The sequence below is a fragment of the Humulus lupulus genome, chromosome 3, assembly GCF_963169125.1.
Source record: "Humulus lupulus chromosome 3, drHumLupu1.1, whole genome shotgun sequence".
NCBI lineage: Eukaryota > Viridiplantae > Streptophyta > Magnoliopsida > Rosales > Cannabaceae > Humulus > Humulus lupulus.
Window position 1 is genome coordinate 225688103 of NC_084795.1, and position 15384 is coordinate 225703486.

The 15384-nt window shown below is 38.5% G+C and overlaps 1 pseudogene; it reads right to left on the reverse strand.

Moving 5' to 3' along the window:
- Positions 1–2147, reverse strand: LOC133825435 (uncharacterized; annotated as a pseudogene).
- Between the last annotated feature and the right edge of the window lie 13237 nt (positions 2148–15384).

The window sequence follows — 15384 nt, forward strand, 5'->3', positions numbered from 1 at the left end:
TTAATCATCAGGTGGGAAATCCTCATCCGAGGCATTCTCAAAAAGGGAACCCAAACTTTTCCTCAAAATGCTGAAAGTTTTGTCGTCCTGAATCCAAATAGGAATGCTAATTAGAACTGGCAGAAAGAGACCCAAATGGCTTGAGCTCAAAAAACCTGAAGTTTATGATTAGTAATTTAGTATATACTTGAGTTTTCCTTTTCAGAGTCTCCTCCAATCGAGTAATTTTATCTCCGCAAGCTTTCTCATGTTCTGACATCATATTCTTTTCTTTCTTCCCTGATTTCATTTATTTACAACAAGACTACTGTAATTACATTTCTCTACAAGGGAATGAAAAGAGTAGTGCCCTGTAAACTTACTCATTTGTTCATATCGTTTCAAAAGCCTTTCCTTCTCTTCTTCAAACTTGGAAATGGTATCTGACACCAAAAAATGAATCTATTTACCTTATTATTGTCACTAATCTTACCCATATATCATGTTGGTAAGTAAGAAAATATAGAATAAGAATAAAAAAATGTGGAACTAACTAATGTATTAGAACATGAGCCAATACAATTTCAGAAAAAAAAAATTAAAGAGTTCAATCCAAATCATATGTTCATTTTTTTGTCTCCATAATCATTGAATGGAGAACATATCATGTTATGAATTGAAACACCAAATGTGGAATTTAATTTAAATTTAAATAAGAGAGAATACCTTTCAACGCCTGCAAATGGGTTGCTTTTTCCTTGCAAAATTGCCGATAAAGTGTTTGGAACTTCGAAGTTTCCTTTTTCAAACAGTTCTCAAACTACAAATATGAAAAACACGTGATCAAGAGGTCAAAAAAATTGCAATACACTAACAACAAATAATGAAATCGAAATTTTCATACTCAAACCTCTTTTGAGCTCTTCGAAAGTGCTTTAGAAAAACCTTGTCTGTGGACATAACAACTATCTGAATCAAACTAGAAAAACACATTTCGACTTCAATGTGGACATTATTTATAGATGATCATACCTATCTTTGTCAAATTTGGACTTCAATTCATCAATCATAGACTTAATCTCAGCAGCCACACTATCACCGCAATAAAAAAACTAACTAGCAAATTTGAAACCAGACCAGAATTTCATTCATAATCACGAATTAATTATTCGATCATACAGTGTGTTAAAAGATCGGAATAACCTTGAAATGGTCTCTTCGTTCTTCTTCTAGCCATCCTTATGAGCTTTCTCCAAAATCACAATGCTACACTCAAAGAGCAAGACAGGAGCAATATTTCCACAATAAATAATAGAATTAACCAAAGATGGCAACTCAAGAGGAACAATTCACAAACACAACTGAACCAATCCAAGGTACATAAAAATATTACCTAGAAAGATCTACAAAGGAGTAGCTCGGTAGTGGTGGAATGACATTGGGGCTTGGGTGTGGTGTTGCTTAACCAGGAGCTCACGAAGCTGGGGTCGGGGCCAATTTTTTTCTGGGTACGATGGAGCTCTCGATGTAGGAGTTTTCTTGGAGACACACCTGGCCTCACATTAAGGGGAGGTGCGCCTGGGCTTGTGCAATCTAGGCCCTCATTTGGTGCACACTCGGGGCTCTATAGCAGAACAGGTGCAGAATCGCGCCTGGTGGTGGCCCGCGAATGGAAGTCGCACTGGGTCGAAGGCACGCAGAGGTGGGCTCGCACCTGGGATCACTTGGTTCGGGGGTTGGGTTCACGGGTGCCTGAGATTTTTAGCTTGGCTTGGAGAAAAAGGGTTGTGAGGATGGTGGTTAGGTGGTCGTAGCTGAGGATGATGGTGGTTACGGGAGTGGCAGCTTGGGCGAAGGGAAGAGAAAAAGACGAGAAGGAGAAGGAGAAAGAGATGATGGTGGTTATGGAAGTAGGCTTGTTTTTTTTAATATTTTTTTCTATTACTTTAACACTTTTTTTTACATAGTATATATTATAATACATTTTTAAAAGTCTTATAATTATGTGTTGTGGAAAGTAGTTTTTGGTGTAGTGTTGGATGCAGAGCCAAGATGAGCAGATTCGCCTTCTGTGACAGCAGGCTTCATCAGGGAGTGCTGCCCCCATCGTGCCACCTGCAGTGGTACCAGTTGTACAGTCGGGGGAGGTTGGGATAGGTGGGAGCCATTGTATGAGCGGTTCAGGAAGTAGCAGCCCCCAATCTTTGAGGGTGGATCGGATCCATTGAAATCCGAGTAATGGCTAACCATGATTACTATAATTCTGGATTTCATGAGAGTAGAGGGGCATGATAGAGTGGCATGTGCCACTTATATGTTGAGAGAGGATGCCTGCATCTGGTGGGAAGTGGCATCACAGACCAGGGATGTTACTGCTTTGAGTTAGGAAGGTTTCAGAGACTTGTTTAGTCAGAAATACTACAATGTTGCCGTCAGGGCAGTGAAAGTTAATGAGTTCGTGGGTTTGGTGCAGGGAAATATGACCGTTACTGAATATGCCCTAAAATTTGACAGACTTGCAAAATTTGCACCAGATCTTGTGCCTACTGATGCTGCTAGGCAAGATATATTTATCAGGGGGATTAATGCTATGATAGTCTGGGATGTTAGGATCACAACGGTACCTGGAGGAACAACTTATGCCCAGGCCGTTGAGAAGGCTCTTACCGCTGAGGAAGCGGAGAACAAGATTTGGAAAGAAAGTGTGGTGACACGCGAGGGCCGCAGAGTGGTGCTTCCTTATTCAGGGCCAGGTAGGGGCGGAGGCCCCAGTGACTTCAAGAGAAAGACTCCTGACACTTCAACCACTGCTGGTCCTGATAGGAGGGGTCGGAGTGGACAGGGTGGCCGTCAGGGTGGCGGCGAGGCATGGCGGACCTATCCGGAGTGCCTGAGGTGTAGAAGATTCCATCTGGGCGAGTGTCAAGCCAAGGCTTGCTTTGTGTGCGGAGTAGTGGGGCACCTTAGGAAAGATTTCCCAACAGTGAAGAAGGTGAAGCAGGAAAGGTGGATAGCTTGACTCCGACTCGAGTATTCACCTTAACTCAGGCAAAGGCCGAGCTTAGTCCCTCGGTAGTGATTGGTCAACTTTCTAGCGCTGGCACTCCTTTTACTGTATTGATTGATTCTGGTGCTACATACTCCTTTGTTTCTAGTAAAGTGATTGATAGATTGTGTAGACCTAGTGAATATCAGACTGCAGGGTTTGGGACTTTATTGCCTACAAGGGAACTGGTAGTTTCTAGGAGATGGATTAGGGCACTGCCAGTGATGGTTGATAGTAGAGAACTTTCGGTGGATCTGATTGAGTTAGATATGGAGGATATTGATACGATCTTAGGGATGGATTGGTTGGTCAAGTATGGAGCTACTATTGACTGCAGGAAGAAGATGGTGACTTTTGAGCCTAAGGGCGAGGATCCTTTTGTCTTTGTGGGTGTGTTGTCTGGACCCCGCGTACCCATGATTTCAGCGTTGAGAGCCAGAGATTTCCTGCAGGGAGGATGCATAGGTTTTCTGGCCAGTATAGTGGATACTACTAGGGTTATGCCGGCAGGGCTAGGAGAGACCAGATTGGTGTGTGAGTTCTTAGACGTATTTCCTGAGGATCTACCAGGGTTGACACCATGCAGGGAGATTCAGTTTGAGATTGAGTTGGCACCGGGGACAGAACCAGTATCACGGGCACCAGCATAGTTGAAGGAATTGAAGATACAGTTGCAAGAACTTCTGGATTTGGGATTCATCAGGCCTAGTTATTTTCCATGGGGCGCTCCAGTGTTGTTTGTTAAGAAGAAGGACGGGACTCTGAGGAAGACTACAGAGAATTGAACAAGTTGACTATCAAGAATAAGTACCCTCTACCAAGGATTGATGACTTGTTTGATCAGCTATAGGGAAAGACAGTGTTCTCAAAGATTGATCTTCGATATAGTTATCACCAGTTGAGGATCAAAGATGATGATATACCGAAGACGGCCTTTCGAACACGGTATGGGCATTATGAGTTCTTGGTCATGTCTTTTGGTTTGACAAATGCCCCGGCAGATTTTATGGATCTGATGAATAGGGTGTTCAGGGACTTCTTGGATCAGTTTGTCATTGTTTTCATCGATGACATCTTGGTTTACTTCAGTTTAGAGGCAGAGCATGAGCAACATCTTAGACAGGTTTTACAGAGGTTAAGGGAGCATCAGTTATATGCCAAGTTTAAGAAGTGTGAGTTTTGGTAGCCAGAGGTGACTTTTCTTGGGCATATAGTTGGAGCAGAAGGGATTAAGGTGGATCCGTCCAAGGTAGAAGCAGTAAGAGATTGGCCGAGGCCAAGGAGCGCCTCAGAGGTGCGGAGTTTCCTTGGGTTGGCAGGTTATTACAAACGATTCGTAGAGGGGTTCTCAAAGATTTCTTCACCAATGATAGAGTTGACGAGGAAGAATCAGAAGTTTGTTTGGTCAGAGAAGTGTGAGAACAGTTTTCAAGAGTTGAAGCAACAACTTATTTCTGCACCTGTGCTGAGTCTACCTTCGAAGGAAGGAAAGTTTGTAGTCTATTGTGATGCATCGAGGATGGGTTTAGGCTGTGTGTTAATGCATAATGAGAAGGTTATAGCTTACACATCGCGACAGCTGAAGGAGTATGAGCAGCAGTATCCTACTCATGATTTGGAACTAGCAACAGTGGTATTCGCACTGAAGGTGTGGCGACATTACCTGTATGGGGAAAAGTGCAAGATATACACTGACCATAAGAGTTTGAAATACTTCTTCACTCAGAAGGATCTGAACATGAGGCATAGGTGTTGGTTGGAGCTTGTTAAGGATTATGACTGCGATATTCTTTATCACCATGGGAAGGCCAATGTGGTGGCAGATGCGTTGAGTAGGAGGGGCCCAGGAAAATTTTATAGTTCCACCCAGATCTCGAGAGAATCAGCTGATGAGATGGCCAGGGCAAAGATAGAACTGGTGGTAGGCCAGTTAGCTAATATTACTTTGTAGTCGACCCTGATAGAGCGGGTCTAGGAAGGTAAGTTGGTGGACACGCAGTTACAAGAGGTTAGACAGCATGTCTTAGCGGGGACAGCTAAGGACTATTCTGTTTCTGAGACTAGTTTGCTTCGATATCAGGGATGGATTTGTGTTCCGGCAGATGAGGGGATCAGACGAGCAATACTGGATGAGTCTCACACTATGCCATACTCGCTTCATCCGGGTACCACAAAGATGTATCAGGATCTACGGACATTATATTGGTGGCCCGGGATGACGAAGGATATGGTAGAGTATGTGGCTAGGTGTTTGACATGCGAGCAAGTAAAGGCTGAGCATCAGCGACCAGCGGGATTTCTTCAGCCTTTGGGTATCCCAGAGTGGAAGTGGAAGGACATTACGATGGATTTTGTGGGAGGACTACCCAGGACAGTGGGACTTTGTGACTCGGTGTGGGTGATAATGGACAGATACACCAAGTCAGCTCATTTTTTGCCAGTGAAGTCGACGTACTCAGTGGAACAATATGCAGAGTTGTATGTGAGGGAGATAGTTCGTCTCCATGGGGTTCCAAAGTCTATTGTATCAGATCGAGACCCTATCTTTACCTCCAAGTTTTGGGGAGCTCTGCAGAGAGCCATGGGGACTCAGTTGAAGTTTAGCAGAGCTTTTCATCCTTAGAATGACAGACAGTCTGAGAGGACGATTCAGGTATTGGAGGACATGCTTAGGGCATGTGTGATTGACTTTGAGGGATCTTGGAGTAAGTATCTTTCGTTGATCGAATTCTCGTATAACAACAGTTATCAGTCCACGATTGGAGTGGCTCCTTACAAGATGTTATAGGGAAGGAAGTGCAGATCACCCATTCATTGGGATGAGATGGGTGAGAGAAGGTATTTGGGGCAAGACATGGTTCAGAAGACCAATGAGGCTATTGAGAAGATTCGAGCTAGAATTCTTGCTTCACAGAGTAGACAGAAAAGCTACGCTGGTCCTAAGCGTAGGGACATGGAGTTCCAGGTTGGGGGCCACGTGTTTTTGCGAGTTTCACCATTGAGAGGGGTGAGGAGATTTGGGGTAAAGGGCAAGCTAAGCCCTCGGTTTGTTGGACCTTTCGAGATTCTAGAAAGGATTGGACAGGTGGCTTATAGGTTGGCTTGCCACCGTCGCTATCAGGAGTTCATGATGTGTTCCATGTCTCCATGTTGCGGAAGCATGTTTCAGATACGACACATGTGCTGAAGTATGAGGACTTAGAGTTACAAACAGACTTGTCCTATGAAGAGCGACCAGTTCAGATTTTGGATCAGAAGGACAAAGTCTTACGGAATAAGATAATTCTGTTAGTGAAAGTGTTGTGGACAAATAGCAAGGTCGAGGAAGCGACTTGGGAGTTAGAGACAGTGATGCGGGATCAGTATCCCGAGCTATTCAGGTAAATTTTGAGGACGAAATTCTCAGTAGGAAGGGATAGTTGTAACGACCCAAATTCACTAATATGACTTAAGGGCCTTGATTAGTGTGTCGGGAGGGCATAATTGGTTTATGTGTGAATTTATTGATTTAATGCATGATTACATGATAAGCAGGCTTGTATGATTGTATGAATATAAATGTGAATAAATGTTATACTTGTGAGAACCACATTATTATGTGGGTAAATCTGCAGCAGGCGACTTGAGGCGATCTTAGAGAGCTAGATAGCGGGAAATTCACAACGGGGCCTAATGTTTGACTTTGGTAAAGTCAAGGGGTATTGCAGGTATCGGGTGGTTATTTAGATTACCGGGTTATGAAAATAAATATATGGAGATATATTTGAGGTTAGGAAGTCTAGGCGGGATATTGGGGAATTTTACTATTTTTCCCTCGGGGACATTTCCGGTACCCCGAGCTTTGGGGTTAGCTTAATTGCCTGAGGATAGACTTAAGGAGCAGTAGAAAACAGTAAAATAAAATAAGACCGACTCTTTTTCTCAGCTCTTTTCTCTCTCTTCTCTCTCAAGGAAAAACACTGAAAATTTTAGAGGAATTCAGCTGGAATTCAGTGGATTGAAGGAGTGATTTAGAGGCTTAGCTCAAGAATCATCCAGGAAATTTAATCAGTACAAAGGTAAGCATTGAATTCCTTTCTTTTTGATTAGAAATTCTGAGATATGGCTGAGTAGTGAGATAATAGTGATTTTGATGTTAAAGGCAGAATTAAGGTGGAAAAGCTAGGGAATTGACTTGGATTTTCCTTAGAGAAGTGGTTCTGCAGCTGAGGTAAGCTCTAATCTAAGGTTTAATGGCTAAGTTATAGTGTTTTCATGGCTGGGTTTTGTGTTCTTAAGTTAGAAAGTTTTAGTAATTGAAATGGGTTTTTGATGGGTTTCTAGCCTAGGTCTCAGCTGGGTTGTGTTGTTGGAATCTTGTGGGAAGTTTTTGGATAATTGAGTTGTTGAATTGGGGTAGTTTTGAGTGAGTTTGCATGAGGTTTGAGAGTTAAAAATGGAGGTTTTTCTGGGTTTGACGGGGTCGGGCTATGGCATAGTTCTTGGTGAGTCGTGGCCCTTCGAAGCTGATGTGTGCTGAGGAAGGAGGGCGGGCCGCGACATGGTCTGAGTAGGGCCGCGGCCCTTAGCTGTTCTTGGGCATTGGGTGGCTAATGCCATGGCCCTTAAGGGATTTTGGGATTTTTAGATTCTAGGCTTGGGAATTTAACCTAGGGTGCTCGGGATTGAATCTTTTACCATGTTTGGTGAAGTTCAATGTTCCGAAGACTAGAACTTTGTCTAGAAGCTCATTTAAGATTATTGATGGTATTGGTTATCTTGGTTTTGACTAGGTGCTAAGCTAGGGCTCGGGGATCGGATCGCGCTCAAGGAGCATCGCTCGTAACTAGTTCACTTGGAAGTCCAAGGTAAGAAAACTGCACCTGGTTGTGTATTTGTAATGGGACTAAGGGTTCCCTAATATGTATGCATTGAAAATGATGGTATTATGCCATGTAAATAGTAAACCAATGGCCTAAGAGTGCCAAAGGTTACACTTGCGCACAGGGCGCTGCTCGGCTGCTAGTAGCCGAAGATAGCTTATTATGCACTGAGCTCGGTTTAAGCGGGTCGGAGTCAGTGGGGTAAACATAGGGTGCGACCTAAGTTGTCAACCCTAGTTATTATGTGATTTGACTGTTATTAATGATTGGTTGCATCTTTGATTCTGATTACATGCTATGTGATTAATGTGGAATGTTAAGTGGTTGATTATGCTTGATGAATTATTCTCCTAATATGATTGTTGAGATGTGTAATATGTTTTTTTGCTGGGCCTTGGCTCACGGGTGCTACGTGGTGCAGATAAAGGCAAGGGAAAACTTGATCAACCCTGACTTGGAGAGCTCTGTGAGCGGAATGTACATGACAAGCGACTCAGCCTCCACGGTTGAGAGGATAACAGGAACAGAAAAGCTATAAATGTCTGTTTTGCCTTAGAGTGGCTGATGGTAGTCTATATTTTGGAAATTTTGTAAACTAACCTTTAAACACTGTTCCTTTTTGGGATCCCATATGTAAATTTGTTTAAGTATATGAAATGTATCTTTTGAGACCAAAACCATTTTATCCTTAGCACATTTATGGTTTAGTGACACATTTTGACTAAATGACTTGATTAGCAAGTCTTGCACCTTTATAAGTATACAGTGTAGCGGTCCTGGCTATCCAGGGCGTTACAGTAGGTGTTGGGGTATTCTAGTATACTGTGTGGGACACACCATGCCCTCCAGCCCTAACACATCATCGGGGCTCAAGAGTGCCTAACACCCTCGTTAGCACATCTTCAGGGCCATCATGTGCCCATTTACCCTCAGCTTGGAGTTGGCAGTAATGATTATGTGAAACAATATTCATAGAAAATTATATATAGAAGCTAATAATTTGATATACCAACATTATTGAATATGAACACTTACAATATTTTTTTGAATCTCAGAGGCCTCTCCAACTAGCTCTCCTTTTGCATTCTAACGACCCATGCTCCACAAGTCCACCCTATCAAGTTCAGTCAGGCTTTTCCCACTCTGTTGCATTAAATCTCATCAATACACATATAGCCTCCTCTAGAGAGGTTGTGGTTGTATTTATTCAATGCTTGATAAGTCTGCATCTCTTCTCTCTTTTTACACCACTCGAGAGTTAATCTTGAGTTCACAAACTTTAACCATTTATTTGGCTTTATGACATTCTCAAATCCAGATGGAATAGCTGGCGGGAACTCATTTGAGAATTTTTTTCAAAGCATTATACACGTTAACCCTTGTGAGATGAGTCTTCCAATTTCGAAAGTACTTTCCCGCATCTATCAATATGTACTTCTTTTATTTAGGGTCAAAATCATAAGTTTTCTGCAAGTTTGAAAGTAATAAGAATCATATTATCACAACAATATATATTTTAAAAACATTAAATGAAATATAATTAATAAAACCATACTTTCATTACATCCCATATTTAATTTTTATCCACCATACTAACATCGTTCCAACTATTAGTGTCGATGAAAACTTGATTACATTAACATAAGGTCCACGAGAAATCCACTTAACGATGTCTGAAACCTTATTTGATGTGTTTTTTTTTAATTATGACACAACCTATTAAATCAACATAGCAAAAACAAATTACTAAAAACAACCAACCATGTCATCTTGTAATTACTAATAAATAACAATATTCCATAATCAACCAAATTTACCTTTTGTTCTATCCAACTACTAAAAGTTCGATAATGTTCATCTTGTAACTATTTTGGATTCCATGACTTGGATGGAAATTTGATCTTTATCCAGTTAAAATGTTCCCTTCAATTATACATATGCTGTTAGACAATTGAATATAAAAAAGTACACAACTTAAACTTAATGTATTATATGAATATAACTCACTTGATATAAGGCTGAATTTCATTTATATTCTGCAACACAAGATGATGTGCTTCATCTAGTATATCTTGACTTACTATGAATACAACGCTACCACGACGACTGTGAATCTCAACATCATTTAACCCAATTCTCTAGTCATGTATTCAGAACAAAATCCAACTGCCTCTTCTGCAATATAGCATTCGACGATGCATCCTTCTTGACAACTTCTATTCCTAACATACCCTTTAAGAATCCTCATATATTGCTCAGATGGATACATCCATCTTAAATAAACGAGACCACAATATCATAGTTCTCTAACCAAGTGAATTGTCAAATGGATCATTATATAAAAAAAATACCAACAAAAAATATTTCTCCAACTCACATAATACCTCAGTAATTTCATCTCATAACTTGGGTAACTTAAGCAGATCAATCACCTTACAACACAATGACTTGAAAAACAAGCATAACCTTGTGATTACTTCTCAAACTTTCCTAAGTAACACAGATCGAATTCCCACTTATTGTAAATGTTGCATTAGAATATGACAATTGTGAGATTTCATACTAGTCAGAATACAACTTTTCATGTCTACCAATGACCTTATATTTGAGGAATATCTGTCTGGAACTTTTATATTAAAAAAACATCTGCAAATTTCCATTCTTTCCTCTTTAGTAAGATTGTAAGGAGCAGGAGGTAAATATGTTCATCTCTTATCTGGTTTTGGAGTTAGTTCATCTCTTATACCCATTGCACCCAAGTCTTGTCTAGCCTTAATTTTATCCTTTGTTTCCCAAGAATATCAAACAAAGTGCCAATCAAACTATCACATACATTTTCTCTATGTGCATAACATCTAAATTATGGCGTACAAGTAAGAAAGGCCAATATTCAAGCTCGAAGAAAATAGATTTCTTTTTATAACAACCTTTCAGCTTCTCCACAACCTTCGCCTTTCATCTGCATTTCATCATAGTAGGTGTACGAACTTTAGGCTTCCCTAACTTGAACCCAATTTTAGTCATCTTCTCAAGTACTTGGATCTCATTCAAAGGCTCAAGAGCCTCCTCAAACTCTTGTTCACCATTGAATGCCTCTTCGCAGTCCGAAGTTTATGCTTATTAGGAAAGAACTTCCTATGTCCCATATACCATATTTTCTGAGAGTGATTCAAGTATTCAGAACATGTTTTTTCTTCACAAACAGGGAAAACCTTGTATCCTTTCACACTAAACCCAGATAAATTTCCATAAGCACAAAAGTCATTAATTTTCCACAACAAGAATACTCTAAGATTAAATTCTTCCTGCCTCAACACATCATAAACCTTAACTCCTTCATCCCACAAAGTTTTCAAGTCATTTATAAGAGGAGCTAGATAGACGTCAATGTCATTACCAAGTTGTTTAGGTCTTGATATCAACAAGATCAACATCGTAAACTTTCTCTTCATACACAACCATAAGGGTATATTGTAAATAACAAGAATAATAGACCAGCAATTATACTTACTGCTAAGAGATATGTGTGGATTAATCTCGTCAGCCGAAAGACCTACACGAATACTACGAGATTCATTTCCAAAAGAGGGCCACTTCAAATCAACTCTCTTCCAATCTAGGGTGTCATCTAGATGTCGTAATTTCCCATCCATTATTATCTCATTAGCATGCCATGACAAACTTTTAGCATGTTTGACATTTCTAAACAATCAGATGAAATGAGGAATTGGCAGAAGGTAACACAAAACTTTGGCATGTACTCCTTCCTTGACATCCTCACCATTTCTTTTCTTTTATCATCATGACTCACCACAAGTAGGACACGATTTTTCTTATGCAAAGCTATTCCGATATAATATGCAATCATTAAGACATGCATGGATTTTTTCATACTGCCTGCTTAATGAGCATAATGTCTTCTTTACCTCATAAAATGAAATTGGCATTTCATTATCTTTGGGAAATAACTCCTTCAAAAAAACTAAATAAATCAGTAATACTTTTATCACTCCAATCATGTTTAGTTTTTAGATTGTACAACCTAAGAAGTGCATATAATTTTGTAAATCTGGTACAACCAGGGTAAATCGGTTTCTCAGCATCACTAAGGATTGTCTCAAACTTATTTGGGTCTACTGCTGATCCATAATGTGCGTTGTCAATCATTTCATCTAATGAATCCTAGTTCTCTTCTACTATATTTCTCCTCACTCCTTTTGGTCTACTTGGCAGAGTTGGAGCAATAGGATCTATCTCCCCATGGTAACCAAATTGTGTAACTCTTGTTGATCCCATTGAAATATAAGTAATCTTTGATCTCTTTAAGATTCATCTTTTTAACATTTCCACACTTAAGACAAGGACAAGAATTAAAAATTGGGTCTTTCACATTTTTTGAACAACTTGACCCTGTTCCTATATTCCACAGATAACCTATTCGCTGACATCCACTTTCTATCCATATCTTCTCCTATGTCTATGAAAAGTAAAATAAACGACACTAAATAAGCACGTGATATAGTTAGATGTCTATATAAAGCTAATTGTTTGTAATCCAAGATAAAATCAGCCAGCATTTCCTCTATAATATTCAGCTAACCATCTGCGTGTGAATAGAAAAACAAACAATTCAAACAACATACAATAAGTTTCTTCCTTATAGATCCACAACACACAACCAAATTTCTCATAACATACTTCACTAAAACACACAAAGTTCTCAACCTTCTGTTATCACCGCAGCACACAATTTTAATCTCAGAACCTACTTCACTATTCATGAATATTTAAGATATTTAAACTCCTCTAACATTTGTGTAATAATATTAAAAGTAGAAGTAAGATAATATATATATGTACCTCTTGCAATTAATAATCCACGCTAGCAAAATTACTTCACTTAGCAATCCATCTTGCTATTAAATCAACAACCAACAAAATTAAATTAATAATTAATAAATAAAATATCACTAAATATCTAACAATATATAACTTATTCTTGTGATTTTTGAAACTTAATAACCTCAAACGTGTGCTTGAAAGACAAATTTTATCTTAACTATATATAATCAACCTAGCTACAATGTTACTAAAAAAATTAAAATATATATATACATAAAATATACATAATTTTCAAATTAAATAATAATAAATTTTTTTAAAAAATCATAAACATATACTTGAATCAAATCTATACAATGTGATATGTAAAATTAATATTGAAATTATTTTATACATTGTTAAAAAAGTTATTTTCTTAGAAACCCACTCAAAATCTCCAAATAATCACAACTATTAATGAAAAATATCATTGAATGCATTTCGACAATGAATTACACTTATAATTTTGAAAACTTACCTCAAATGTGTGCTTGAAATAGAAATTTTGAGTCAAAATCTCAAGTTCCCATACATCTTATATTCTCCAAGAAAATCCTAAAAAATCTAATGATAAAACACATAATCATAAAAAACTAACACAAAATTGCATATATATATATAAATATATCATCTTAATACTGAACCTATAATTTTTTTCAAGAAAATTTACCTCAAAAGCTTGAAAATAGAGAGATTTTCGTAGGTTTGAACCCTAAAAATTGCCAAAAAAAAAGCCCCAATTTGCCTCTCCCTCTGCTGTGTAATCACACCTGCTGGAAGAGAAGAAGGTTGAGGGTAATAGCCAGGGAAGACTTCCAACGTCTCCCACTAGGAGACATGCCATGTGTCCCACATCTCCTAGTGGGAGACGTTGGAAGTTACCCCTGGACACATGTTAAACCGCCATTTTTCAACGTCTTCCCATTGTTTTAATGTCTTCCGATTTTAATCATTATTAAAAAAATTCAATGTCTCCCTAAATAAGACATTGAAAATCCCTCCTAATTTTTAATGTCTTGCACCAATAGTAGAAGATATTATAGAGAGTCATTGAAAGTAGAATTTTTTGCAGTGATGGAATTGTTCGATGAAGCACAAGAAGAGTTTGTTGATGATCCTTCAAAATTCGATAAATTGGTTAGAGATGCAGATAAGCCATTATTTAATGGTTGTCTGAAATAAAGATTACCAACGATGATGAAATTTTACAACATAAAAGCAAAAAATGGAGTAAGCGATAAATGTTTTAGTCAATTTTTAGCTGCTTTTAAGGAGATTTTTTCGGTAGATAATTGCTTCCCCGAGTCTATGTATGAAGTGAAGAAAACTTTAAATTGCATAGGGTTGAAGTTTGAGAAGATCCATGCATGTCCGAACAATTGTGCGTTATATCATAAAGAGTATGTAGACATGGACACTTGCCCAGAATGTGATTTACCCCGCTACAAACCTAACAAGAGTAAGCATATTAGGAAATTTATTCCTTAGAAAGTGATGTGGTAATTTCCTTTGATTCCGCGGCTTAAGCAGTTATATCAAAGTGCAGAAAACTCAGAAAAGTTAATATGGCATGAGACTAGGCAAGTGAAAGATGGTAAACTCCAACATCATGTAGATTCGCAGGCCTGAAAAAAAGTTAATAACTTAAATCCAGAATTTAAAACTGAAGCAAGACATCTTCGTCTAGGTCTAGCTTCTGATGGTGTAAATCCACATAAATCTCTAAGTAGTAGGCATAGTTCGTGGCCTGTCTTCCTTGTTATGTACAATCTTCATCCGTGGTTAGGGATGAGAAGAAATTTTTTACTGCTCATGTTAATGATTTTAGGCTCAAAACAGCTGGGACACGATATAGATGTTTATTTGGCACCATTAATTGATGATTTGAAAGATTTGTATGAAAATGGTGTTTGAGGCATTTCATGGTTTTAAGAAAGAAGTCTTTAACATAAAAGTTTTGTTGTTGTGGACTATTAATGATTTCCCAGCTTATGGTAATCTATCAGGGTTAAGCACAAAAGGTTACCAGGGATGTCCAATCTATTGCACTAACATATGGGCTCTTCGTCTGCCAAATGGGCACAAAATGTGTTATATGGATCATAGACGATATTTTCCTCTAGATCATCGTTATAGGAAAAAAAATAAGCATTTTATGGTAATAAAGAATAAGGTGTTGCTCCTTTGCCACTATCGGGGCAACGGATTCTTAAAGATGTAGAGAAAGTTGATTTCAAGTACGAAAAATAAGAAAGTGAATGGACATTTTCAAAGGAAATTATTTTTTTCCATCTTCCTTACTGGAAAGATTTACTTGTTTCACATTGTTTGGATGTCATGCTGTAAAACACCCTAATCTAATTTCTTTGTAAAATGCCTCGTAACTCATAAATAAATAGAAAAATACCACTTAACATATGGAATTCAGTGGGGCTTTGATAAAACATGCAAGTTGGGCCCAATAGTTTAAAATAAAAATGAAGTGTACTTATGCAATGTTTAAAAACAAATAAAGTTTAAGTCCCATTAATAGGTTTAAAACATTAAGGTCCCTAGCATTTTTCTTTAAAATCTAGCGCTTAAGTTGATCGTTTATTCGTTCATAGGATACCTCCA